This window comes from Orcinus orca, chromosome 20, assembly GCF_937001465.1.
Source record: "Orcinus orca chromosome 20, mOrcOrc1.1, whole genome shotgun sequence".
NCBI classification, from domain to species: domain Eukaryota; kingdom Metazoa; phylum Chordata; class Mammalia; order Artiodactyla; family Delphinidae; genus Orcinus; species Orcinus orca.
In genome coordinates, this window is record NC_064578.1 from 30,748,784 (window position 1) to 30,775,952 (window position 27,169).

Below are 27,169 nucleotides of genomic sequence, written 5' to 3' on the forward strand. Positions count from 1 at the left end.
CTTGGTACCAACTACTAGGATAAGACATAACTATCTAACTTCTACCTCATAGGAAGCCACAAGCCCACTTCCCAGAACTGTCTCCCTAAAGGCAGAATTGACCAGCAGCCATGATGCTGAGTCAAGCGACATTTACCTATTCCTGTGCCCAGTACTGCACTAGAAATGTTAATATTTATTATCTCTTCTAACTGCAAAGAATTTGAAACCAGAGCTCTACCTGGCAGCTAACAGAGAAGACAGGCAGACATGGAAATGGCCAAAATTCATGCACCTGCTTTTGTGAGTAACCAAGTGAAGGATCCAAGGATGTCAGGTACTTAGATCATTTTAGAAAAGACATGCAATTGGCTCTGACACTGCAAGTGTGGAAGGAAATCCCAAATGTCAGAGACATTAATCAGTCACTGAACATCTACCTAAATACTGTACTGTGTGCCTAGGGCTGTGCCGGCTATTGGGGCTGACAGAAAAAGCAGCTAACATCTCATCATAGCAGCTAATAAGAGCTAACATCAGTGCGCACTTACTATGTGTCAGGCACTATACTAAGTGCCTTAGCCTGTGTTAACACTTTTGAACCTCAAATCAACCCCATGAACAATCCGGCAAGAATTTCCAGACACAGGAGGAAAATATTGCTACATGTCTTATTACAGTAGAAAGTCAAAACTTTAATATGAAACTATTATTTTTGGATGATTTCTAGGGATTCTTTATATCCTTTAGGCCACTAAACAATTTATCCCTTAATTGTTACTAAATTGTTCAAAATATCCTCAGAACCTGACTTGTAAATATTATAAAACCTAACCTGTAAATGGAGTATGTTGAATGCCACCACATCACAATAACCACAAAGAAACTATTTTCTTTGATGCAACATTAAAATTGAGGAGTCTCATGGGTTTAATAATGGCATCTTTAAAAGAGGCACCTTTTCCTGTTCAAAAAAAAATATCCATAAAGTGAGCCTTATTAGAAAGTAGCAGGAAAAAAAAAAAAAGGAAAGTGAAAATACAGCATTTTAATAAGGAGTTTCACAGCAAAAAATTCAACATGAACTCTACTGCTACTGAGAAGAAAGTAATTCTAAACAATGTCAAAATTAGTCTTCATTTTTACTAAGAACAAAAGAGTTCCCATCTTTGAGGTCAGATTAAGGTAAGAGACAGGCTGGATTGAGCCATCCATCAGGTAAAATAAATGCTTCTGGACAGTGCCTAGACTAAACAGGGCCAAGAATTCCTAAGAAAAACACCGCTTGTAACAGTGGAGGTCAGCACAGAGGCCTGACCCAGTGGGGAGATGCCCTGTAGCTGTAGGTCTGGGGAAGGCTACCCTGCAAATTCTCATCAGACGCCTAATCAATATCACGCCTTAGGACCTGAACTGCTACTCTAAAATCAATATTACCTTTATTTTAAGTAGCAGGAGGAACAATGAGATGATCTTGTTCCTTGTAAGTCTGTCATGGAAAATCTGGTTCATGGTGTGTGTCATCTTCTGTTTTTGCCTGGGAGGAACGCTTTTGTGGGGCTTGGAGACAGTCTGGTACTGAAACCCAGAGACAGGAAAGGTGAAGGGGTAACACTAACTCAGGAAAGCTGGGTCCTAAAGATTCCTTACAACCTAAGGAAGAAAAAGGATTCACGAGGAGAGGAGTTCCCAGGCTTAAACCCATCGGCTCTACGCTGATGACTCAGAATTTCTCTCTCCAGCCCCGACCTCCAGATTCTCCCTGCGCCACAGCCTAAATGACGGCCCCAGATATGTGAACGTCCAAAGGAGAACACCTGATTTCACACCCACGGCTGCTTCTTCCTCAGTCTTCTGATCTCAGTAAATGGTCACAATGCAATCCATCAAGCTCAAAACGTGAAATTTATCCCTGATTCCTCTTTTCTTTCAAAACCCTTTCAAACCCTGTCAGCTTTGCCTCTGAAATATATTCTAAATCCTTCCCCCTTCTCTCCACCTCCATAATCATCACCTGGGCCAAGCTATCAGCTTAGCTCTCCCCCTGATTTCTCTTCCTAATTCTACCCTGGCCCTCCACTATTCCCCACACAGCAGCCAGAGTGATCGTGACAAAATGCAGATCAGATCCCACCACACCACACACATACATACACATACACATACACACACGCGCGCGCGCGCACACAACCTTCCTCTTCAAACCCTCCAGTGGGCTCCCATCAGGTTTCCCATTAAACCCAAATCTTTACCACGGCCTAGAGGCCCTAAAGTGATCTGGCCTCATTCCTTCCCTCTTTTATCTCTTTCTCCTTAACGTCTGGCCACTGAGCATCTGAGTTCCTCCTATGTGCCGTGCCCCTGTGGCTGGAATGAACACCCACCTTATCCTTCAGATCTCACATCAAAAGCCAACCTCAGACCACTCTCTCCACAGCAGGTCCCTTCCCTCAGTCACTGTACCATACTGTTTATCTAGTAAACATGGCCCTATTCACTATCATCTTAAATATTGTTTAGTGCCTTTCTTCCTCTAATAGAATGTTAACCTCCATCAGAGGAGGGACTTTGGTCTGTTTGTCACCACTGAATTCCCAGAGTACAGTATAGCACTGAGCATATATGGTCAGAGATAGAATTTAAGAACAGGTAAACCTTTGACGTGCCCTATACGTGCCCTATAGAAATATCATACATTTCTAACATTTTGCATGTGAAAAGAGTGAGATGTTCAAGAAGACGCATAAAGAAATCAATTCTCAACTGTGCATATGCTCTCTAGACCAATTTTGAGCAGCAAATATGACAGTGGAAGTTCAGAAGAAGTCTCAAATTGCCAATATCACATTTGCCTCTACAGATCAGTGAATTCAATCCTTCCTTTCCCTATCTGTCCATCACAACACAAAACACACACACACACACACACACACACACACACACACTTCTCACCAATCTCACGTAGTTCTCCCTCCACCAATCAAGAACTTCTAAACGTCTCACTTCCTAGACAAAACCTTTTGGGTCTAACTGAAGAAGAAAGGAAAAGAAGCTAATGTTTATGGAGTATATCCCACATACCAAGTATTGTGCTGAATGCTTAGAAGCTTTTTCACTGAGACGTAAATTATCATTACCCCACTTTCAGAGATGAGAAAACTGAGTCAGGCCCATGATTTGCCAGAAGACAAATAAGTGGCAGAGGCAGGATTTAAATCCACATCATTCAAACCCTACCATCCCAATTCTTGCCAAGTCATCATTTTAGCAACAAAAATAATAAGCATACCAATATTATCTTACTTCTACTGTTTCAATTTGGGGATTAATACATCCTTGCACAAATAGGTCCATACCACATTTCACTGATAATGGATCCTTAGACCATAAACTTCTTTGTATGCAATGGAATCCCGCATTATAAATAGAAAACGCCTTTAAAAGTTCCCTTACTTATAATCTATGGACAAAATATTACAATTGTAGGCTTCCCTGGTGGCGCAGTGGTTAAGAGTCCGCCTGCCGATGCAGGGGACACGGGTTCGTGCCCCGGTCTGGGAAGATCCCACATGCCGCGGAGCGGCTGGGCCCGTGAGCCATGGCCGCTGAGCCTGCGCGTCCGGAGCCTGTGCTCCGCAGCGGGAGAGGCCACAGCAGTGAGAGGCCCGTGTATCGCAAAAAAAAAAAACAAAAAAAAACATATTACAATTGTAAAGGAAAGTTTCACCAAATTTCCCTTCCAACATTATTACTTTGACTTTGCAAGTGACAGAAATTTGTCAGTTTAGGACAATGTGATCACAGGGACAAATAATTTTGTTTAGCATAACTCATCTCAAACATCCAGAGAGCTCATGACAGATACCAAAGTCAGATGATCCCCTTGAAAGGCCAATGTCTGTGTCTGTGGTCAATCTGAGCTTCCTTATTAATACATGATTCGATTCTAATACTGCTAAAAAGCAAAAGCAAAAACACTACATTAAAATAGCTCCCAGATACAATCTGCGGGTTTTTTTTTTACATATACCATGCGTAAAATTAAATTTAATAAATCAAATTATTTCTTGTCAACATTTATTCATCATCAACAATAAATATTTTCAATAATACTACATAATACCACAAAATCTAAAAAGGTTTATCACTATAAGAAAAATTTACATGCAAAGTACTGGCAGAGTGGCAAAACAAATTGGCCTGGCATGTTCACTTTAGCCCTTTTCTATACTGGAACTTATTCGAAATTCTCTAAATATATCAGCTCAGATAAATATCTCCCAAACCTTTACTAAGTAATCCATATACTGCTGCCATTATATTAACTTTCTCTGTGGATCATTGTTAAATAAATACAACACAGGCCTATTTAAAATAGCATTGTATTAAAAATAGATAAATCACATATGTTGTTTGAAAATAACATATTAGGCTATTTGGTTCTTTGCTATTCAAGTCTCTATTTTTACAGATAATAAAATGAGGGCTTTTAAGGCAAGTTTAATAATGAGATATTGATTAAATTAAAACCTTAAACTTGTGATGGCAAGAAACCATGACTTTATATGGTCATGAATATATATATAATTGAAGAATATATAAATGTATAACTGAATCACTTTGCTATACAGCAGAAATTAACACAACATTGTAAGTCAACTATACTTCAATAAAGTTTTTTTAAAAAAAGAAACCATGACTTTTTAGTCTCTTTTAAGGACTGATTAAAACTTGGCTTTTTGTAAGGTTACTGTCTACAAAAGGAGACTTGCTCTGGTGAAAAGCTACTGCAAACCACAAAATATCACCAAATCAACAACTCTTCTTTCCCTTCATTTTCTTTTTCCTTTCTTCCTTTCTCTCTCTCTTTTTTTCTTTCTGTTTTGCTTTTAAGATCATAGAGTGGTGAGTTGTTTGGCATCAGGTTCAACCCCAAATGACAAAAACCCACCCACTCTCTTTCCCACCCTAGCATGCTCTCTGGGTGTAAATATTTCATGGTATTACCATGATTCACTCAATGCTTATATTGTCTGATCAAGCCTCTATTTCTGTCTGTTAGATACTCTGGAGGATAGAGTTTTTGCATGTCTGCTGCTCAGCCACCTAAAGCCCTTGCTTCTCAAAGGTTCTTCAAAGTTCAGTAATTTATTAAACACTGTGCTGGGGTTGGTAAGCACTCACAGAAATGCATAACTACGGAATATGTGGAACTATTAAAGAGTTTCCTTAATAAAAAAGGTGACTTTAGAGAAAATGACAGAATTGTTACTTATACTAGAGGGGCATACTCTCAACAACTGAAGCTATCCGAGGCTGAGAGGCATGAGCTAAGATGAACGCAAGTACCTGGTTACAGGTAACAGTCACTAAGCAAACGCACTGTGAAATAGAACTCTAAAATCAGAACTCAAGTCCCAGATTTCCCCTTTTTCAGTATAATGACTGGTCAGGTCTCCAGTTCTCCTCTTTCTAAATACAACTGAAAATTTGCAATTTCAGTGAAATACTTTTGAAGCTGTAAGCCAATGATATTTTTAACTGAATGATATTACTCCCAAAGTCTACTCACTATGCTTATTCCTTCCTATTGACCTCTGAGCAATAGGTTGAGAGGACACTGCAACAGAATCACATAAAACACATACAGAAGCAAAGTAATAAAAAAAAAAATTGAGTATATATTTTGACCAGCAAGTACTGAATTCAAATTCTTCAGGAGCCATAGGGAATACATAAGCAGACTGCAACATCATTGTATGTTCACAGGCTACAAAACCTAGTTAGGTGACAATGCATAGAGTGAGACCCAAAACAGAATGAAATTCATTGCTAAATTGAGCGGGAGTCTTCGAGGGCCACGGTAGGTAGACCCAAGCCAATCTGAGCAACGGTAGTCAAGGAAGAAACTATTTTCTACTTATTACATTTTGTTTTCTTAATTTGATTTTCAAATAAACCTTAGGAAAAGAAACTCTGATACCCAGATGAATGATTAACACAACAAATTAACTTCCGGTTAAACATGGCAGATACAAAACATGCTCTTAGCTCCCTCCCAAAATGTCACGAAAATGCCTGTAAAGAAATCAAAACAAAATAAGCCAAAAAACAAAAACAAAACAACAACACAAATCTTCAAGGACAAAGCGAATGAGAGAAAAGATAAGCAGATAAAAGATGTCAGCCCCACATTTTGGAAGATGAAAAGGGAGTGTTAAACTAATGTAATAGAACAGGAAAAGTTGAAGCCTACTGGCAGGGCAGGGGTTGAGGAAGAAAAGGGGAAGATGAATAAGGGTGGAGCTGATTCATTCCACCATCTCCAGAAAGGCTCAGGAATTACAGCAACCAGGTACCTCTGATGGCAGGTGCATTTCGGAAGTGGAGCTGAAAACAGGAAGCCTGGTTAGAAGTCTATGAACAGAAATTAGACAGCATGTCCTTTCTCTGAATCCCAATCATCAGGTAGCCAGCACACAGCCCTGACCAAGCAAAAGATGGTTTACTGTCTGAAAGCAGTTGGCACAGGGAGTTCTGGAGCCTAAGTACCCAGCCCAGCTGAGGGCATAAGTAATAGCTGCATGTCAGCTCTTAGGGCCTTCTCTTCTTCTCTGGGTACCTGTAACTTCATGAAGAAGGGCCTTGCTAGGGTCATTTTTCAGCTCTTGGGCTGGATACTCAGTGGGCTTTTTTTATTTCAAAATTCACATCTTATAGATCAAGAAAACTACCTTGTATTATTTCTTTGATAATTTCTTCCCTTCTGATATTTTTGGTTCTTACTCTACAACCCATATAATCAGATATTGGACCACTTGGACTGACCCTAATTTTGTATCTTTCCTCTCTAATCTTCCATTGCATTGTTCTACTTTCTGAGTTCTACTTTATTTTCTAATCCTATTGAAATTTTAACTTTTGCTATCATATTTTTAATTGGGTCTCTAAAGGCTCTCCCCCCACTTTTTAACATTTTACAATGGAAAATTTCAAGCACACAAAAATAGAATTACATAATAAGCCCTCATGTACTTATTACACAGCTCCAACAATTATCAACATTTTGCTAATCTTAACTTCTCTATTCCTTCACCCTACCTTTCCTTCTGAATTACCTCAAAGCAAACCTCAGGCATCATAATTCAATTGTAATTCTTCGGTATGTATCTCTAATACATAAGGACAACCTTTTTTAAAAAATATAATCACAATACACTATCACAACTAACAAACTTAACAATATGAATGCTCCTTTTTATTAATATCCTATTCCTGTTTCATATACGTAGCATCTTTCCTCATCTCTTTAAAAATATTAATCATCATTTGTTTTGAAGTTTTGTATTCTGTTCTCCACACTGTCCTATTTCTCCGGGTTCCCTTCCTTCTGTTGTTTGCTTTGTGTTGTCATTCTCTTTGGAGGCATTCCACACACAGTGGTGTTTCGTGATCCTTGCCTATCCATTCATAATTTCAAGTGAGGCAAACCAAATGGGATTGAAAGCACTGTGTGCAGAAAATGAGTTTGTCAACTGGTGGACCCTGTTGTAGGGTTATATGACGGAAACTTGGTCTTTTCTTTAGATATCCCCAAATGTCAACCTACATATTTTTCTTTGGGCTGGTCAACTTCCTTGAAAAGGAATCCTCACATCTCCTTCTCTGGTGACATCAATTATATAATCTCTCTAAATAACAGAGACCACAAAGGGCAGACCCTCATTTGCTTCCAGTCTGAGGAAGTAAATATGGTATATTTGGACCATATGGTTTGAAATTTCAATTAGTAGACTGCTCTTTAAAATAAAGAGCTTTCAAATAAAAATCCACATTTTCAACTTCCTTTGAAAAATCAGAGTATCTGCAAACATTGGGCCCACACTCACACACTGAAGCTAAGTTGCAGCTGGCCCCTGTAGGTGGTATATGTACTTCTTACTTTAGCACTGGCACCGCCAGGCCCTGTTGTCCCTCCTAGGTAGGTAAAGTGTAAGCTTCCTGCTATAATGAGATGTCACTGCATAAAAGGAAAATACATCTGTAAAATATACTTTGCTTTATTTTATTCTGGGATATCCTGGAAAAGAGCTGACTGAATAATCCAGCCAATGGAACAACAGTAAAATAAGACCAAACAGACCCCAGCACTCGGCAACAATGGAAAAGTGAAACCCTGTATCAAAATAAACCTCCCTCCAAAATCTGAGTCCCCTCACCACAAGCAGAATCAGCTCTTCTCAAAGGGCCATATGCCCAAGTGCAGAACTTCAGCTGAGAGTCAGACAGACAGACACAGAGAGACAGAGACAGAGAGAGAAGGGAGGGGGAGAGCGAAAGGGAGGGAGAAGAGAAGAGAGAAAGAAAAAAAAGGAAGGGAAAGAGAGGAAACGGAAGAGAGAGAGAGGCATGAGAGAAAGGAGCAGAGGTTTGTCCTTTGCATTCTGATAGGGAAAGGAAATTCTCAAAAATGCTTTTCCTTCACCAAAGGGTAGGCAAGTCATGCTTTATAGGGGTAAAGACAGATCAAGTTTTGAATTCATAGACTTATAAAAGCCCTAAAGTCTCTTTTCTTAGATAACAGACTTGGTATTTTGTGTGTGTGTGTGTGTGTGTGTGTGTGTGTGTGTGTGTGTGGAGAGAGAGAGAGAGAGAGAGAGAGAGAGAGAGAGAGAGAATATGTCATACTATATATGAATTTATATTTTTTCCATAATATATATATATATGAATGACATGACCAAGATTAGCAAACACATAAGGAAAATTCCTAGAAGTTTCCGAAGACAGTTTAGACATGTTCAAGTGACTTTTTAAAACACAAAATGATAGGCCATTAAAAATATCCAGTGCCGTTTTTTAACTGGTTGGAAAACAGGTTTTGCTCTGTTTCTGAGTTAAAAGTCATCTCCATGACTCCTGGCTATATACCTATTAGCTAAAAACAACAATGCTACAAAACTGGCTTTTGGATTAACAGCCCTGTCATTTATCCTTTAAATATTTATCTCCTTTGGTCACAATTTTATTATAGTTAAACAGCAACTAGTGTGGGACCACAAGCATTCAGATGCCCTGAGTACACAAAGAGCACACTATTCTGTTTTCCAGCTGAATGGACTTTTACTTGTGTGAACAAAAGACAAGACCCTGCTATTCTTCAAATGAAAAGGAAAGAAACAGCAAGGAAAAACATGGCACAGAAAACCTCTCTCTTGGTTCACGTTACAAATGCTAATAAGAACAATTGAACCAAACAGCTGTATTTTTCGCCTCCAAAAGTTTAAAAAATCATGAAAAGCAATTACATATCTCAGCATCTATTTTAAAAGTGTGTGTTAATAATAATTTGCAATGCACAATAGCTAATATAGTACATGTTATCTAATATAGATCATATTAGAGAAGGGATGGCTACATGCAAATATTATGGCCTAAAACCAATGAGTCAGGCAAAATATAAACAGCGGTATCCAGCAAAGGAACTGAAAGCATTGAATAGACTTGACACTGCAACCTAAAATTTTAAAAAGCTCCCCAAGTCCGTAAGAAAGCAGATGAAGTTACATCCCTAAGGCCCTCCAATAATCTAAAAAAGGAAGTTGCTGCTGCTTCGACACTGGAAGGCAGTGAGGACTCCCTGACCTGACTCTTACAGAAGGCCATTAAGATCAGCCCCAGTTAACACTTTCCTAAATGAGTTACATTCTCTTCCAGTCTTTGTGCTACCCTATCTCTCATATATCTTTCATACTCATATATCTCTCAGGTCTTTAGTTCTTAAATAAATTAATGCATTATCATTGTCACAGGTTGTTTTAATTTGTAGTAGTTGAAAGAAGGAAGAGTTAGGGGTCTGTTTGAATTTTGACATTAATATTCAGGATGACAGAAGGAAATCTACAGGCTTGGGATTTCTCTTCCTCTTCTGCAATGTGCAGAAATCGTGTATAATCTAGGATTAGGTTTGGCTGCAAGTGACAGAAAATCCAAACTGGCAGTGGGTTCACCAGGCTGGTATGGTGGTTCTCATGCTGTCCTCAGAGACTCAAGCCCCTTCCAGCTCACCACCTTGAGGACTGGCCCTCACTCTCAAGATCCAAGTGCAGCATTTACATTCCAAGCAGCAGGATTAAAAAAGGGCCTCAGAAGAAAAGGGCAAAGGGCACACACCAGCTTTCTCTGAAGGAAACATCCCAGAAACGACCACAGGCTACATCCTCTTAGTCAGTAGCCACACCGAGCTGCAGGGGAGGCTGGGAAATGCAGTCTGTATTCCGGGCAGCCAACTGTCCTGAAAAGTCCATGACAGAAGGAGGCAAGAAGGGATTTGGGAGTTAATTTGCAGTGACTACCACAAAGAGATTTCCTAGTTTTATAAAACTAGAGATAGTTGATAATGTCAAGCAAAAAAATCTTCTTCAGAATAAACTTGCAAATGCTCCAAACAGAAGAGCCACTGAGATATACAGACCTGAAAACAGAGCCCTATCTCAATGATCTGGATCAGACAGCTGAATATTCTCATGTTCCTCTCCCCACCCCCACCCCAGGAGTGAGTGTCCAGTTCCCGTGACTCCCACAGACCTGGAAGCTTATCCCCTGGGTCGTGTCAACTGTCCAAGTACTTCAGCCTTGCAGCCCAATCACCTCCCATCATTAAGAAAGAGAGGCCTTTCACATCCAAGGGGCAAATCTCACACAAATGACATGTGGCTGATGCCCAAAGGTGACAGGGATGAGAGCAGGATAAATAAAGAATAATGTAGAAGTCAGTTGGGGCAGCCTTTCATTATAGCCCTTTCAAGAGCTATTAATCTTGGTCATAGTCAGTCGGCTAAAAATAACTACTTCTTCTAAAACATGCTGTACACACCAACTAGCAGCCGTAACTAAGGTCAGCCCTTTTAACTTAGGAAAGATGTGGCTTCTGGCTTGCCTCTAGCCGTCTGAAATGGTGTCTGCACAACTGTTCCAGCCCAACTTCATCTTCAGTCTCATCTAACAATAATATCAAAAGGAAAAACCACTATCAGCAATATATCGTCAGACTACCGGTAAGTTGTAGAGGCACCTGGAAGAATAAAGACTATTAGGAAGTTCCCTGGTGGTCCAGTGGGTAAGACTCCCAATGCAGGGGGCCCGGGTTTGATCCCTGGTCGGGGAACTAGATCCCACGTGCATGCCGCAACTACGAGTCCGCATGCTTCAATGAAGATCCCACGTGCCACAACTAAGACCCGGTGCACCCATAATTAATTAATTAATTTTGAAAGATAAATATTAGAAATATTTTACAAGAAGATTTGTTACTTCCTTTGATTATAATGAAGGTAAATAAAATTTTAAATAATTAAACATCATTTTTTTCCAAAGTCTTTCATTGCTGAGGTATTTGAACAGAGTGCCATTTGTCATAATTCATCCAAGCTCTGGATCTGGAATTCTATACTACAGAGTCAGCTCTGTAATTAAGCAGCTCCGTAATCTTGAAGAAGCCCACAAACTCTCTGGGCTTTATTGGGCCTCAGCTGTACTATGGGGAAGTTTGACTCAAAAAAGCCATGTGGTTCTTTAGAGACTCAACAGTACATATAGATGGGTTTGTATAAACCCATAAGTGATATCACTTAATAATAATACAATAATAATAATCTATCTAAACATCAAATTCATCAATAGGACCTACCTGAAAGAGGGATTATAAGAGGATTCACAGCGGGGTTTCTTTACGTCATGGACACTTCCAACCTCAGTTCACTAACAATATAAATATGATATAAAAAATAAACGAAGACATCGGTGGCATAAGGGAAGGTGCCCTGTCATGCAAACAGATAAACCACAGCAAGAGCAGCCTCTAGCTGTGGGTCAGTAGGCAGCAAGCAGCAGGAACACGAAGAAAGTGGAGTATCTTTTAAATGAAACCATAGCAGCCAGATTGCCTACAGTTAGAAGGAAACCCAACATGGAAAGCCTAGCTTTACATGAGAGCAGAAAGCTTCTGATATAGGGAGACGGGGCACTGCTTCTACAATGCCACATTTCCCAGCTGAGGAAATGGTGAGATTGAGCCCAATGTGCTCTCTTTCAAAGAGACATCTAAATTATAGTCGTGGGCACTGTATCAAATACACTGTGAACGGAAACTGCTCACCTCTCAAGATGGCAGTCTTACCTAGTACGTGTGGGGCTCACTGGAGGATTTACAGTGATTGGGAAAGATAAGAACCCAAGTGGCACCAAATAATAAAAGCAGGAGTTACAGCCAAATTATGGGACCTCCTAAGACCAGGAAAAATCCCAGCAAATATTTTGTAAATTACATGAAGTTAGTATTATAAAGCATGCACACAGATGTAAAACTTGGAAGAATTTTTTCAATTATACCAAAAACCAAAAAGTGTTAAGTGCCTAGAGGAGGATCTATAAATCTTATAACATTTTCATACTCTATTCATCCTTACTGGGCTTCATCAAATAAATGCCTACATTAAAAAAAAAACAAAAAAAAACCCTGCAGATAGGTTTTCAAACTCCCAATGAAGGATGCTTTAAAAAAAAAAAAGTTATATCTGACTACATGAATTTTCCTTGCAAACTCTTTATACCTTGGGGGAACTTGGTTTACTTTTATTATAACTGTAAACTTCATTTATCATTTCACAGGAGACATTAAAATAATTAGGGGCAACCTGATATTGTCCCTTATAAGCCACATTCCTGCCCTGCAGATACACTGCCACCACACAGCTGGGTTAGAAGATGGTGTTAAAATTACTGTGGAACCACATAATTGCTCCATCATTAGTGGCTGAGGGGTAGGGTTGTGGGGGGGCAGGAATGAGTCTTAAAACAAATTATTCCACATGGATTGAAAAGGGATGGGCACAAACAGATACAAGGCTGGTTGCTGAGCCATAGTATAGAAATCAACTTTTCACAAAGTTTTTTGACAATATTTGAACACTACCCTCTTGAGTTACAATTCCTAGAATCGAAACTGATTTCTATTCAAATCCCCTTTGACCCAGCTCTTCTACTTACATGCCTATATGGATATACCACATTTTGTTTATTCATCAGCTGACAGACATTTGTGTTGTTTCTACTTTTTGGTGATTATGAATACTGCTACTATGGGGGCGGGGGGAAGTGTATAAAAAAAAGTCTAACCCTGCAAAAGTCTGTCTCTCTCCTATTACTTGGACATCCAAATTTTCCCTCCTAAAGAAGTAACTGTTGTTGAATCTTTCCAGAGATATTCTACCTTTATGTAAGCATTTTATGCAAAGAGTAACAAGTATTCTGCGCCTTGTTTTATTAATTTAAATATCTTGAAGATTGTTTCATATTGGTACATATAGAACTGTTTCTTCTCAATGGTACTAGAGTAGTTCATCGGCTACATCTTCCTTAATATTATTAACGTGTCCCCTACAAATGGACATTTGGATTGTTTTCTTATGTTTTACCACTACAAATAATGCCACAATGAATATTCTTGTTCATATGTCTTTGTACACATGTGCCAGTAAAGAAAGTGGAATAAATTCAGGTAAGTAGAATAGCTGGGTCAAAGGGGATTTGAATATAAATCAATCTTGTTTCTAGGAGATTTTAATTCAAGAAGGTAAAATACAAGAGTCAAACCCTGACTGTTGCTTGAATAAGAGGGTGTATAATCAGCTGCATTACTAGAAAATGAGCAATCGGCTGCATAATAATTTTGTTAATATCTTTAGTGAGATATCATTCACATAACATAAAATTCACCCATTTAGAATGTACGATTCAATGGTTCTTAGTATATGCACAGATTTTGAAACAATCATCACAATCTAAATTTAGAACTTTGTCATCATACCAAGAAGAAACCCCGTACCCATTAGCAGTCACCCACAAGTCCCATCTCACCCCATTCCTAGCCCTGGGCAATCGCTAATCTTTCTGTTCTTTATAGAGTTGCCCACTGTAGTCACCTTATATAAATAGAATCACATAATATGTAGTTTTTTGTGTTTAGCTTTCACTTAGAGAAATGCTTTCAAGGTTCATTGATGCTGTACTATGTATCAGTACCTCATTCCTTCATGTTGCAGAATAATATTCTATCATAGAGCTACACAACACTTTGTTTATCCAATCAGTTGATGGTCATTTGGGGTTGCTTCTATTTTTTGGCCATTATGAATAATGCTACTATGAGCATTTGTAAGTTTTTAGGTGGACATATGTTTTCATTTCTTGTAGGTATGTATCCATGGGTGAGCAAATGAGTGAATGAGTGAGTGAACCGATAGAAACTTGCATAAAAAAAATTTTTTTTAATGTGAATGTTGCCCAGGAAAGAAAACAAAACATTGACACCTGATAGACTAACAAGAAGACTCTAGGGCTTCCCTGGTGGCGCAGTGGTTGGGAGTCCACCTGCCGATGCAGGGGACACAGGTTCGTGCCCCGGTCCGGGAGGATGCCACATGCCACGGAGCGGCTGGACCCGTGGGCCATGGCCGCTGAGCCTGCGCATCCGGAGCCTGTGCTCCGCAATGGGAGAGGCCACAGCAGTGAGAGGTCCGCGTACCGCAAACACACACACACACACACACACACACACACACACAAGAAGACTCTAACAGTACTTTGATGACAGAGTAGACATCAGTAACTTTAAAATGACATTTTAAATAAGATGGCATTTATTTGAAAATGAATATGAAAATTAAATAAATGTCCATACATATTAGGTTTAAACAAATCCAGAAATGTCACCAGCCAAGTGAACAGAGGAGGTAAAGTTCTATTCCTTCAGATCTATGACCTTCCATGGTTTCTTCTCGGTTCTTATCCTCTGAAATGTCTTAACTCCCATGTTCTGTGTACAATTCAATAAAGTAAACTTGTTCTGAGCTTGTACTATGTTCTATGCACCCTACTAGGCTGAAAGACACAAAGATTAATAAAACCCTTGAGTTTCCATGCTCTAGGAACTCACATTTTTTTAATGTGTGACACTTTTTTGTATGCAGAGATTTTAAGGGTATCAACCAAGGGAGTGCAAACTTTTTCCATAAAGGGCCAGACAGTAAATATTTTAGGCCTTGTGGGCCACATATGGCCCCTACTGAATATTCTCATTTTTCTTTTTTTTTCCTTTACAATCTTTTAAAAATGTGAAAACTATTCTTAGCTCAAGAGTCAGGCCCTAGTATAAACTATAAGCAAAGAGAAAAATTACAGGTTCACTATCTTACCAATTAAACATGCTAGATACAATTTAAAATTCATTACTGTAAGTTATAATAGCCTCACCTCAACTCTGGCTCCTCTCACTAATTATCCTTTTATTTCCACGACTCTCTTTATACCAGTATTTTTTCTCCCACAGATACCTTGGTAAGTGATGAAATAAACTCTTTTCCTGTCCCTAAATTAGGTCTACCCTTCAATTCCCAACTGAAACTACATTTGGCAAAAGTAACTGAAACCTTGAATACCAGGCCCTAGGTAACACACACATACATACACATGTACACACACATCTCTTCCTGTACTAATCCCTCTGTGTTAGTGAAAATGGTCTAGGCTACACTGTGAGTAAACTCCCCAGTCTAAGGGACTTAATACATAACAGTCTTTCTTGGTCAAGTTCCCTGCCCCATATGGGCCAATGAGGGCTCGACTCAACACAATCATTCACGGACCGAGCCTAATGGAGATCCCACCATCTGGAACACAGAACCCCCAAGGTCATTGTAGCAGGGCAAGGGAAAACACACAAGTAGCACACCAGCCCTTAAATGTCTTGACAAGGAAATGGTACTTATCACTTCCACTTCATTTCATTGGTCAAAACAAATCATATAATTCCACCTAACTGCAAGGAAGCTGGAAGTTGTGATCTTCCAGTGCCCTTACAAAGAAGAGCAAAAACTAGGCGTTGAATAGAAAAAGCTGAAGCAGATACAGGATGCCAAAGACAACCTCACCAAGGCTGGGTGTGACTCGCTGATCTCACAGTTATACATTATGCAGTATGATTGCTGAGGTACGGTATATAGACTACTCAGGCATAAATCAATCCCCATTCACCATCCTCAGACTCTGCAGCTAGTAAACCCAGGTCATACCACATTCCTGACTTCAGTGCAGCAGAAATGAACAAGGGTCACTTACCCAGTTGGCTCTGGGGTGATGTTATAGGGCATATCCCATAAGCAGTTCCAATATTAATCAAATTTTAGGCTCATCCAAAGCAATAAAACCTTTACACAACACCAGCAACAGCAAATATGCATTGAAATGCATACCTGAGAACATGATGAGAAAATGGTAATTGATCATTTTGACAGAAAGACGCTGAGATCTTCCTACCAGGCCCCATGCCTCTCCCATATGCCCTATGTCCCCTTTGAGGACACATCACACAAAATCTACTTTACACACAATGCCATGCTCAGTATTTTGTATCGAGTAAGGTGCTTAATAAACACTTCTTTATTTGAATGAAATACTGAAGGAACTGAATCAATGAAATTATGGTGGAGCCGAATCCTGTTACAGTATTGCCTCTTTCATAGCAACATTTGAGAGCTAAAAGGCTGGGACAGAAAGAGCTGCCTGTTTGCCAGAAGAGTCAGAGAAGGTATGTGGAGTGGGTAGTCAAGTTGGACTTTGGCTCACAACGCCCCAAGGACACTGACAAATAGCCCAATAATAACCATCTGAGTCTCAGAAGTCACTCCTTAGAGCTGCTCTATAAAAGCCAAAAGGAATTATTCATTAGCGAGTGTGAATACCACTGGATACCACCAGCAGATTGTGTTTGGCCTTGCTGAATTATTCATTAGCATTTGTAAGAAATGTACAACCCAAAGGGTGTTAAACCAATCCAGATTGTTCAGCAATGTTTGTTTTCCTTTAAAAATATTAAAAAAAAAAAATCACCTCTAAGCTACAGTTCTTATATTTAAAACCAGTTATAAATCTGGCTAAACAAGTAGGTGAAGAGTAGAAAGTCAAGTAAGAAAGGGATCTCCGTGATCTTATTTAATATTCATCATTATAATGACAGGCAGTAGACTGAACCAATGTTTGTTTACCTGTCCACATTTTGCCTTTTTAGATGTTGTATGGTCAAAGACAGTAGGAGCTCTACAATGAGATTCCTATGTGGAGGGGGGAAAAAACTCCTTTGAGTCCTGTCACAGAGCAGATGCAAATTTAATTACTGTGCGTTAAGCTTTCCATCTTGTCTAGGTGTCCTTGGAAAGCAACTGTAAACAAGAAGCACTCGGGAATCAGGTGTCAGGGGCTCATTTGATCTGCTAGGAAATATGTCATAAATCCCTGGCAGGAAGTGAGTCGGGAAAGGGAACAAAGAGAGAGGACTGACAGTGTCGGGGGCAGATCTTGGGGGTGTGCCTGTTAGTGCTGGGAACCGCTCCCACACCCAGCTCCAACTTCCGGAGAAAGTGTTCCCTGCCTGACAAGACTCTCTCATCTCACATTTGTTATACATTTTCCTGTGGTCTGCAGAAATCACCAGCACAACTGGGGAGTCAAATGGAGAGGGACTATGCACAATTAAATTATTCAAGACTAAGGAAAACCTAGCATGAGCTGATTTTTTTTTTTAAGACAGCTGGACAACTCTGGAAATTAGTGTGGAATCTAAATTCAGGTAAAAGAGATCCTATCAGCCAGCAGTCTCAAAGAAAACCACAGGCCTAGCTGCATTCCCATCTTTTCAGTGTGCCCCTAATTGAGTAAGAAGAACGTTCCATCCTATGAAGGTCCGGGTCTGAACCTGAGCTGTCAAATGCCCAGCTGTTTCTATGATAACGGGTGCTGCATTTGTAGGCAAGTGATAGGAAGTGATCCCTGAGTGTACGCAATTTGTAATGCTGCAAAGAGCCTGTAGCCTTCCTGAAGGGAGCCCACATCCGGAGCTCGCCTCTACCAGACAACTGCAGAAAATGGATTTCTGCCCTCACAACCATGGTTCCAGGAGTGCTTTCTGCTGAATTATTCTATAGGAATTTTAAATTTTGGTGCTTAAGTCAAACTCTCCCCACCGCTATAATGAATTAACAACTTCCAAATGGAGGGGGAAAAAACCTTAAAGTAACGAAGCTCCATTAAACTTGGGGCAAATTAACCAATCTCTCTAAGCTTCACTGTCCTCATCTGTAAAATCAGGGGGAAGCTGCAACCATGTAGGACTCCTGTGAGGATCACAGAAGATAATATATGTAAGTGACAGCCAGTATTATCATATTAAAGAACAGGGAAATTAATATCAATAATACGATTATTATTTGCCTAGTAACACAAGTATTCCCATGATATTAAAATTGTTCCTAAAATTCTCTGAAAACATGTTACAATTATTTTATTATCTAGATGAGCACAGAAGTTCTTCCCCCCCACACACTTTACTACTTTTATAAATGAGAAACAGATATCAAAGACTCAGATTCCAGAGAATTAATCTATTCACTAAATATCAGCCTGTGAGCAAGGAGAAACAGAAGTAGAGAGGAGAAAAAATCAGGCACCTGGGATGATCAGAATGCAGGTCCCATTCATTTCTTAATGTTCTTATTGTCTTATCTTCCTTACATCCATTTCGGGTTCCTTCAAAGAGTGTGGCAACAGAAGGGACAGAACCAAAAGGAGACACCTAGTGGCCAAGTGAGCTTCCATTCAGGCTACAGTTAAACAGCAAATAATGTCAAATAACTTTATAATCCAAGAAAACCTCTTTTTAGCATGTGATATGACAATTAAAAGCAAGAGAGGGACTTCCCTGGTGGTCCAGCAGTTAAGACTCCTCGCTCCCAGTGCAGGGGGCCCGGGTTCAACCACTGGTCAAGGAACTAGATCCCACATGCCACAACTAAAGAAAAAGATCCTGCATGCTGCAACTAAGACCCGGCGCAGCCAAATAAATAAATACTAAAAAAAAAAAAAAAAGCAAGAGAGAAATGTTAAGTATAAAAGAAATATAATACTTTACGTATTAAATGAAGCTGCATTTTAACTCCTGTATCAGCCTAACTACAATTCACTGCTTCTATAGATTGAGACGGAATCAGTCAAGGAAAGCAGACAGGTTTCTGGAGTTATACACACCTGGTTCAAATTCCAGCTCTGCCACCTACTCGTTGAGCAATACTTTCTAACCTCTTCCACATCACGAAGCACGCAGAAAATTAGGATATTTGCAAAGCACACTGGAGTAACCAGAAGAGGCTGCTGGGGCCAGAGTTGAAAGTCCCCACCTACCCACTCCAAGAGCTAAGGGGACCATTATCTCCACAACCAATAATAACCCATTCAAGGCACACCAGTGGAATGTGCTCCTTAAACAATCTACTTAATATTATTTGGCCTTAGCTTCTTCATCTGTAAAATGGGACAAATAATACCCATTTAATATGAAGATTAAATCAGATAACATACATTAATATACATTAATAAAATGACTGGCACATACTAGGTACTCAATGTTTTCTTCTTTCTACGCTACTTCTTTCAGTGGCAGTGCACAAAGATCCTGTTATATCAACAAACTAACTCCCAAAACTATACTACATAATTTATAAGGAGTAACAATAAACATAGCCAGTGTTTGCGGGCATATTATAAACCAGACAAGTGCTGGGTTGTTACCTCACTGAACCCTTACAACCACCTTAGAAAGCAGGAATAGTAGATATCATCTTCTGCCCACCCAGTAACTATTATGACAATTTTTCTTGTTAACAAAATCCTGATTTTGACCTGGGCAACAACGGGCCCACCCAAAAAGCTTGCTTTCTCAGACTTCCTCACAGCTGGAGTAGCCATGTGGCATCATTCTAGTTGATGAAATTCAAGTCTACTACTGATTTTAATTTTTTATTTGATTTTTACCTAATTAAAAAAGCCCTTCTCCCCTCCCCTTCCAGCCTGGACCAATGCCTGATGGTCTACCCACCTTTAAATAAACCTCATGCAGAATGATGTGAGCATCCTCTAAGAAGGGCCTCAATAGTTCCTGCCTCCTGGTACTCACACCCTCATGCAGTTCTTCCTCTTGAGTGTTGCCTGGGCCTAGTGACTCACTTCTAACAAACAGAATACTACAGAAGTGATGGGGTATGATTTCCAAGATTAGGTTACAAAAAAGACTGTACCTTCGTGTGTGTGTGTGTGTGTGTGTGTGTGTGTGTCTTCTGTCCCTCTCTCTCAGAGACACTCGGGGGAAAGCTAACCACCATGTTGTAAGCTGCCCTATGGAGAGGCCCACGTGGCAAGGAACCAACACCGCCTCCAGCCAACAGCCAGTGAGGATGTGTGGTCTGCCAACAGCCACAAGAGTGACCTTGGAAACGGATCCCCTCCACCCCTATCAAGTATGAAAATGATTGCAGCCCCAGCCAACATCCTGAGTGCCGCCTTATGAGAGACTCTGAGCCTGAGGTACCCTGCTAAGCTGTGTCTGGATCCCTGACCCACAGGAAAATAACTGTAAGAGGATAAACATTTGTTGTTTCAAGTTGTTAAGCTCTGCAGTAATCTGTCCCACAGCAATGACAGAGTCTATTCACCATCTTTCAACGAGAGGATATGCTGAAAATGGCAGAACAGGATGCTAAAAGACGCTGGGTGCTCCTGACCTTCAAATAAATAAACCTTTATTTCATTAAACAATTAAAATCAATTCTAAGTGATATAGTAAGTACTATTATTATTATTACTGTTCCCAGGTAACACCTAATGGGTTTATATGATATAAACATAAAAAGAAAAGCAGTGGGTCTCAGATTTTAATTCAATAGAATAAACAAACAAAAAAAGAACTCAACAGAAGTTACAGATAAACATAATATTCTGTCGGATGGGCAGATTACAAAAGCACACAGAATGACTGCACTGTTTAACACACATACAAATATTCACACGAATCCACAGGAAAAAAAGAGTCTTGAAGGTTATGGACCAGAGGTCAGGAAATGTTTTTCTGTAAAGGGCCAGACAGTATATACGTCAGGCTTTGGAGGCCTGGGAGAAGGCATATACAATATGAATATAAATGAGCACGGCTGTTCCAAGGAGGCTTTATTTACGGAAACTAAATTTTAAATTTCATATTATTTCCATATGTAATGAAATATTATTTTCTTTTCATTTTTTTTCCCAACCATTTAAAAATGTAAATACCATTCTTAGCTCAGAGGCTGTACAAAAACAGGTAGCAGGCCAGATCTGGCCCCCAGGCGGTAGTTGACTAACCTCTGTTACAAACCAAAATAGTCACAGGGATTATGCTTGCCTGAGAAGGAAGATTAAGGAAGACTTTTACTTTCTTCTTGAAACTTTTCAGCATTGTCTGAATACACAATCAAGTATTTTATAATGAGAATATGCAGTGAAATGTTGTCCATATGAGGTGGGCAGGGGAAGGAGGACAAAGTTTCTTGGGAGACACTGGGACTTTGAAATACACTGAAAAAGTCTATTGACCTGGGTCCCACCAGATCAGCAATAAAAACTGTCAGCTAAGCCAGAGATAACATTTTCAGTGGCCCTAATGATTCTCCAAAGTGGACAGAAACCATGTATTCGTCTGCAAACAAACGATATGAGATGGAGCATTGAAACAGACTGGGGAAACCTACCAAGAAATGTGCTGTGTTCCCACAAAAAATAACTCTACCATGCTGAGCAGAAACACAAGAAAAAACAGAAAATATAACATAAAGCACTTCTTCAATCCTGTGTGTACGTTACAAGTTTCATATTTTCACAAAATATTCTATTCACTTAGTGGAAGCATAACATGAAAATATAATTTACGATAAAATTCTTCTTTGCAATTTTCATCAAACTGTATGTAAAATTCTTCAGGATTATAAAACTGATGTAACTAATGACATCCAGTCACTATGTCCAGCGCTTAAAAAAATAGTCTACACCTACCCAGGTAACTACATGTGTAACTTTCAGCTTTGTAGGCACCATGTCATAAAGCCATTCTAGCTGTCAGCATTCCTGTAGAAAAACAGTAAGATGGGGAAAACACAAGTTCTGGTGCTTCTTGTTAACATTTACCAGATGATCCTCGGGGTTAGAGATGACGGTGCTAAATATTCATGTCAGAACGCAAGGCAGGCATCTCAATCTAATTTTGAAAAGGCTCTATCTAAGGTATGGAAGAAAGTCAACATAATTATCTAACTTCCTTCAAAGCAGGTGACTTTCGTTTGCCTTCTGGTCCTTCTATTCTTGTCCCTTCTGTACATCTAGGATGGCTCCCTGGAGATCACACTTTGTATTTCTCCCTCTTTTTTAATACAAAGAAAGGTATTTTTAAGCATATGCAAATAGTTTTCAAGACAACTATTAGAAGCACTAAGAAATAATCATGTAAGAGCTGTCATCTCATACACTTTAAAATGGTGAATTTTATGTTATGTAAATTATGCCTCAATATTTTTTACCACAGGCAAAATAATACAACCATGCTGATATTAAAAAAAAAAAAGTGGGGATGGGAAATGTGATCTCCAACATAAGTAGCTAATTCAAAAACTTCTAAATTACTTGTGGATGATTTGCTGTTTTGAACTATCCATGCCTCTTCCTCCCCTTTATTCACACACATACTAGGCATCTCATTTCATCTGTCCTTTGACTTGAAGTTTTCATCTATGAAATAACAGTAAGAATATTTTTCTCTGGCTAACTCAGAACTGTGGGAATTAAATGAGAGAGGTAAAAAATGGACAATAACAAGTGTTCGCAAGGATGTGAAGAAATTAGAACCTTTTTTTACACTGTTGTGGGGATGTAATATGGTACAGCTGCTTTGCAAAACAGTTTAGCAGTTCCTCAAAAAGTTAAACATAGAGACTTCCCTGGTGGCATAGTGGTTAAGACTCCACTCTCCCAATGCAGGGGTCCCAGGTTCAATCCCTGGGACTAGATCACGCACGCATGCTGCAACTACAAGTTCGCATGCCACAACTAAGAAGTCTGCATGCCACAACTAAAAGATTCCGCATGCCGCAACTAAGACCCAGAGCAAACTAAATAAATAAATAAATATATTTTTTAAAAAAGAATGAATGGGGAGTGACAGCTAATGAGTACAGGGTTTATTTCAAAGGAGATGAAAATGTTCTAAAGTTAGATTTCAGTGGTGATAGTTGTACAACCTTGTGAATAGGCCAAAAAAACCCCAAACATTGGACTGTATACTTTAAATGAGTTAACTGTATGTACGCAAATTATATCTCAACGAAGTTCTTTTCCTTTAAAAAGAATAGTCATCTCTAAGTGGGGAAGTTGGGGAGGAATAAGGGGGAGAGTTGTTATTTTCCATCATAATCCCTCTGTACAATGTGATTATATTTTACATGTGAATGTTATTAATAAGATGAAAAAATAAAAATAATTATTGGAAAAAGTACATGCAAAATGGTACAGACATCATTCTTTCCTCATAAAGTCAACCTAAGAGAACAACATATGTTTCCCTAGAAGGCACCACACACATAAAATAAATGGTCATATTGCTGCTGGGTAACAAGGAGCACTCTCACGCACGTGTGTGTGTGTGCGTGTGTGTGTGTGTGTGTGTGTGTGTACACATACGAATTTCCCTCACACAGAGAAACAAGTAAAATACATCCATCGTGCAAAATGAAAAATATATTCTCAGGACATCATACCAACCCTTCCCTAAGTATCAGGATAGCCCTTCTGTTGGCAAAAATTGTGCTGTGCTGTATAGAAACACATGCAGACAGGGTCCCTGCTCTCCAGGACCCACCATCAAAGAGCCACCAACTACACCAACGCAATGGTGAAGTACAAAGTGAAAGTGATCAGAAACTAAACTGGTAAGTGGGCACAAGAGAAGGAAGGATTTGCAGAGGCAGAAACTTTCAAACGAAATCTTGAGAAGGCACTGGATTTTCCCCCAGATGAACTGTAGGGAGGGAAGAGGACAGTGGGTTGGAGGGATGAAGTGAAGTTGAAGGGGGACTCCCTGACAAAATCAATAGTAAATAGATGGGCCTGGAAGGAAGGAGGCAGAGAGGGGCAGAGCTGGGAGGGGAAGGTTAAGTTAGATAGCAGCCTGGAAGTAAAAGGACACGCATGCACCTGTGGCACTTGGACTTTATCCTATAGGCAACAGGAATGCATTTAACTACAGTGAATTAAGACTGGAGACAAATAATAAGAAAATCCATTCTGTTAGCTAAGTAAAAGATGGACTGGCAAGAAGAGGGGGTGGATGCTGAAAAGAAGGGAAGGACAGTGGCAAGAAAACCAGCTAGGAAGCTGCTGCAAATTTGCTGGAAGGAGGTATTTTGAGATCATCTAAACTGGAGCAGAGGCGGTAGCAATGAGGAGGGGTCAGATTTTACAGCTGCTGACAAACTGAAAGACAGTCACAGACTGAAGACAGATGGGGAAAGAAAGGAAGGGTAACCCAAGATTTCCGGAAAGGAAGCAATACTGACTTGGGCAACGGAAGAAATTACTAACCGCTACTAAGCTAAGGGTTTGACTTGGTTTGTCCCGATAGAATGGCGTATAGAAGAGTACAACTGACTTTTCTCAGTACAACATAGAGCATGGACTCAGGAGCCAGACAGCCTGCGTTCAAATCCATCTCTACCAGCTACTAGCTGGAGATCTCTGAGCACATGATTTAATCTCTCTGTCCCCAGTTTCGTCATCTATAAGACAGAGATAATAATAAGGCCTATTTCATAGGGATAACACGTGCATTCAGTGAGATAAAGTGTTTAGAAGTGTCTTGCACATATTAAGTGCCCTACTGGCACTTACTATTTCTACCATGGCGATGTATCAACTCCATTTTATAGAATAAGAAACTGAGGCTCAGGGAAACCCTGTTTCTTACACAGCTAGTTAGAGGCAGCATCTTTAATCTGTCTGGCTTCAAGGGTGATGCTATTTCCACTGTGCTATGCTGCCTCCAGAGCTGCTGATTGAATTGCCCACTCCAAGAAGTGCATGGAATTCTCAAGTTCCATGGCACTGTGTCCACAGGAACGGCCAACTTCTTTTTGCCTTGATTTCCAGGAGAACCTACACAAAAAGAGGGTGGTCAGTTCATCAGTTTCTGAGATGAACTGAGTCCTGAGCCTCAGGACGTGGGCAAGGATGTGACCCCCTCCAAGAGGCCTTCCCTGAGCCTGTATTAGCTGATTTCCACTCACTGCACAGCAAACTCTGCTGGCCCCCATTCTGAACACTAATGCCACTATTTTGAAACTATTTCCTAATCTCTGTCCTACTGGTCTATAAGCCCTGTGAGTTTGGGGACTGTCCATATTATTCACTACAAGATCCTCAGCTTTGAGCAACAACCTGGTACCCCCTGAAAGTGCTAATTAAATGTGCTGAATGATTGATGCAAATTTCCAATCCTGGGTTTATATGTATTTGTCCCAAAAGGTTATATTATATGGTAACAAGGGCCACACCCCTTGGTCATTCCGGAATAAAAGATAAAAATCTCTTTCCCAGTCATATATTAATTGAGTGTGGCAGAAACCATGGCTGCTTACTCATCAGTTCTTCCTTCTCCTTGCCCATAACAGAGCAGCAATGAGCACAACTCCAAGAAATGGATCATGGGTGTTCCAAGCCAGGCATGGTATCTTAGTCAGCTCAGGCTGCCATAACAAATTACCACAGACTAGGTGGCTTAGCAGAACTTTATTTCTTAGCATTCTGGAGGCTGGGAAGTCCAACATCGAGGTGCTGACAAAGTAGGTTTCATTCTGAGGCTTCTTCTCTTGGCTTGTAGGCAGCCCATCTCACTGTACGCTCATATGATCTCTTCTCTGTGTATGCACAGAGAGAGAAAGAGTGAGCTCTGTGATACCACTTCTTAGGAGGGCACTAATCCCATCATGAGGGCCCCATCCTCATGACCTCATCTGACCCTAATTACCTCCTCAAAACCCCATCCCCAAATACCATCACATTGGAGGTTAGGGTTTCAACAAATAAATTTTGAGGCGACACAAACATTCACCCATAATACATGGAAATATCATTCCCTTTTGCTAAATCCTAGACTCCCCAGCCTCCCCTGCAACCAGGCATGGCCAAGCAATCCAGATCTGGCCAAAAGGGCATAATGAGGAGTCTGCTAGGAGCTCTGTGGGAAAGATTTTCCATCCAATATGAAAACTCCCTTTTATCTTCCCACCCTCTTCCAATTTTCAATATGAGGATGCAATGAGTGGCGCTAGTGCAACCATCTTGTGAGCACTAGGTTAAGCAGACCAAAAGGTCCATGTGCTAAAGATGGAGAGCAGAAAACTAGAAAGTGCCAGCATCCTTGGTTATATTACTAAGCCACTGCTCCAGATGAACTTCCTTCTTTCAGACAGCTTATGATGTGAGACAAGTCCTATTTAACCCACTGTTAAATGGGAATTCTGTTACTTGCAGCCAATGTTTTTCAAATTCATACTGAGTAAATGCACAAAACTCTTCAATGTACATCTACTCTAATGTGATATTGGCCACTCAACCTGAATTGTAGACATTTGCTATTTGCAATCAAGTGAACACCACACTCATCTATTCTAGGGGAAGAGAACTGTCATTTTGGAAACATTAAAGAGTCCCTACCTCACCACAGAATGTTTACTGCTCTCAAATTTTGTATGGATGGTTCATAACATGAAGAACAGAATAGACAGTGCTAGGAATACAAATTACTTCCTTTAAAAGATAAGAGATTCCATCTCTTATTCATAAGAAACCTAAATAAATAGACCAGAAATCAGGAATCTGAAGTTGTGGCATTATCCAGCTTTTTTACCACTTACAAACGATGTTAACAAGTGCAAAACTAAGGAGAAAGAAAAGGTCGGGCGGGGAACTTCATTGTTAGACTTGACCTGGTAATACCACTAAACCAAAAAAGATGCTCTTTTAGTACTTTTCCATTCTGTACATTTTTAAAAAATGATTTGTCATGAGTTGATTCACATGAGGGAATTAAATAAACTTCCAAAAATACCTTCAGCTTGTAGGATCCCTGTGCTTCTATTACACGGCATAAGTACTGTCTGTTTAATTGTTGTTATTGTTGTGTGTTTTCTACCTTCTTTCCAATCAGTCTTCCATTAATACAAAACTC

The 27,169-nt window shown here is 39.8% G+C and overlaps 1 protein-coding gene across 4 annotated transcripts in view; it reads right to left on the bottom strand.

The window, feature by feature from the left end:
* Window positions 1-27,169, bottom strand: part of FTO (FTO alpha-ketoglutarate dependent dioxygenase) — a 373,881-nt gene that overhangs the window by 319,135 nt on the left and 27,577 nt on the right. The gene's annotated exons all lie outside the window — the stretch shown is intronic.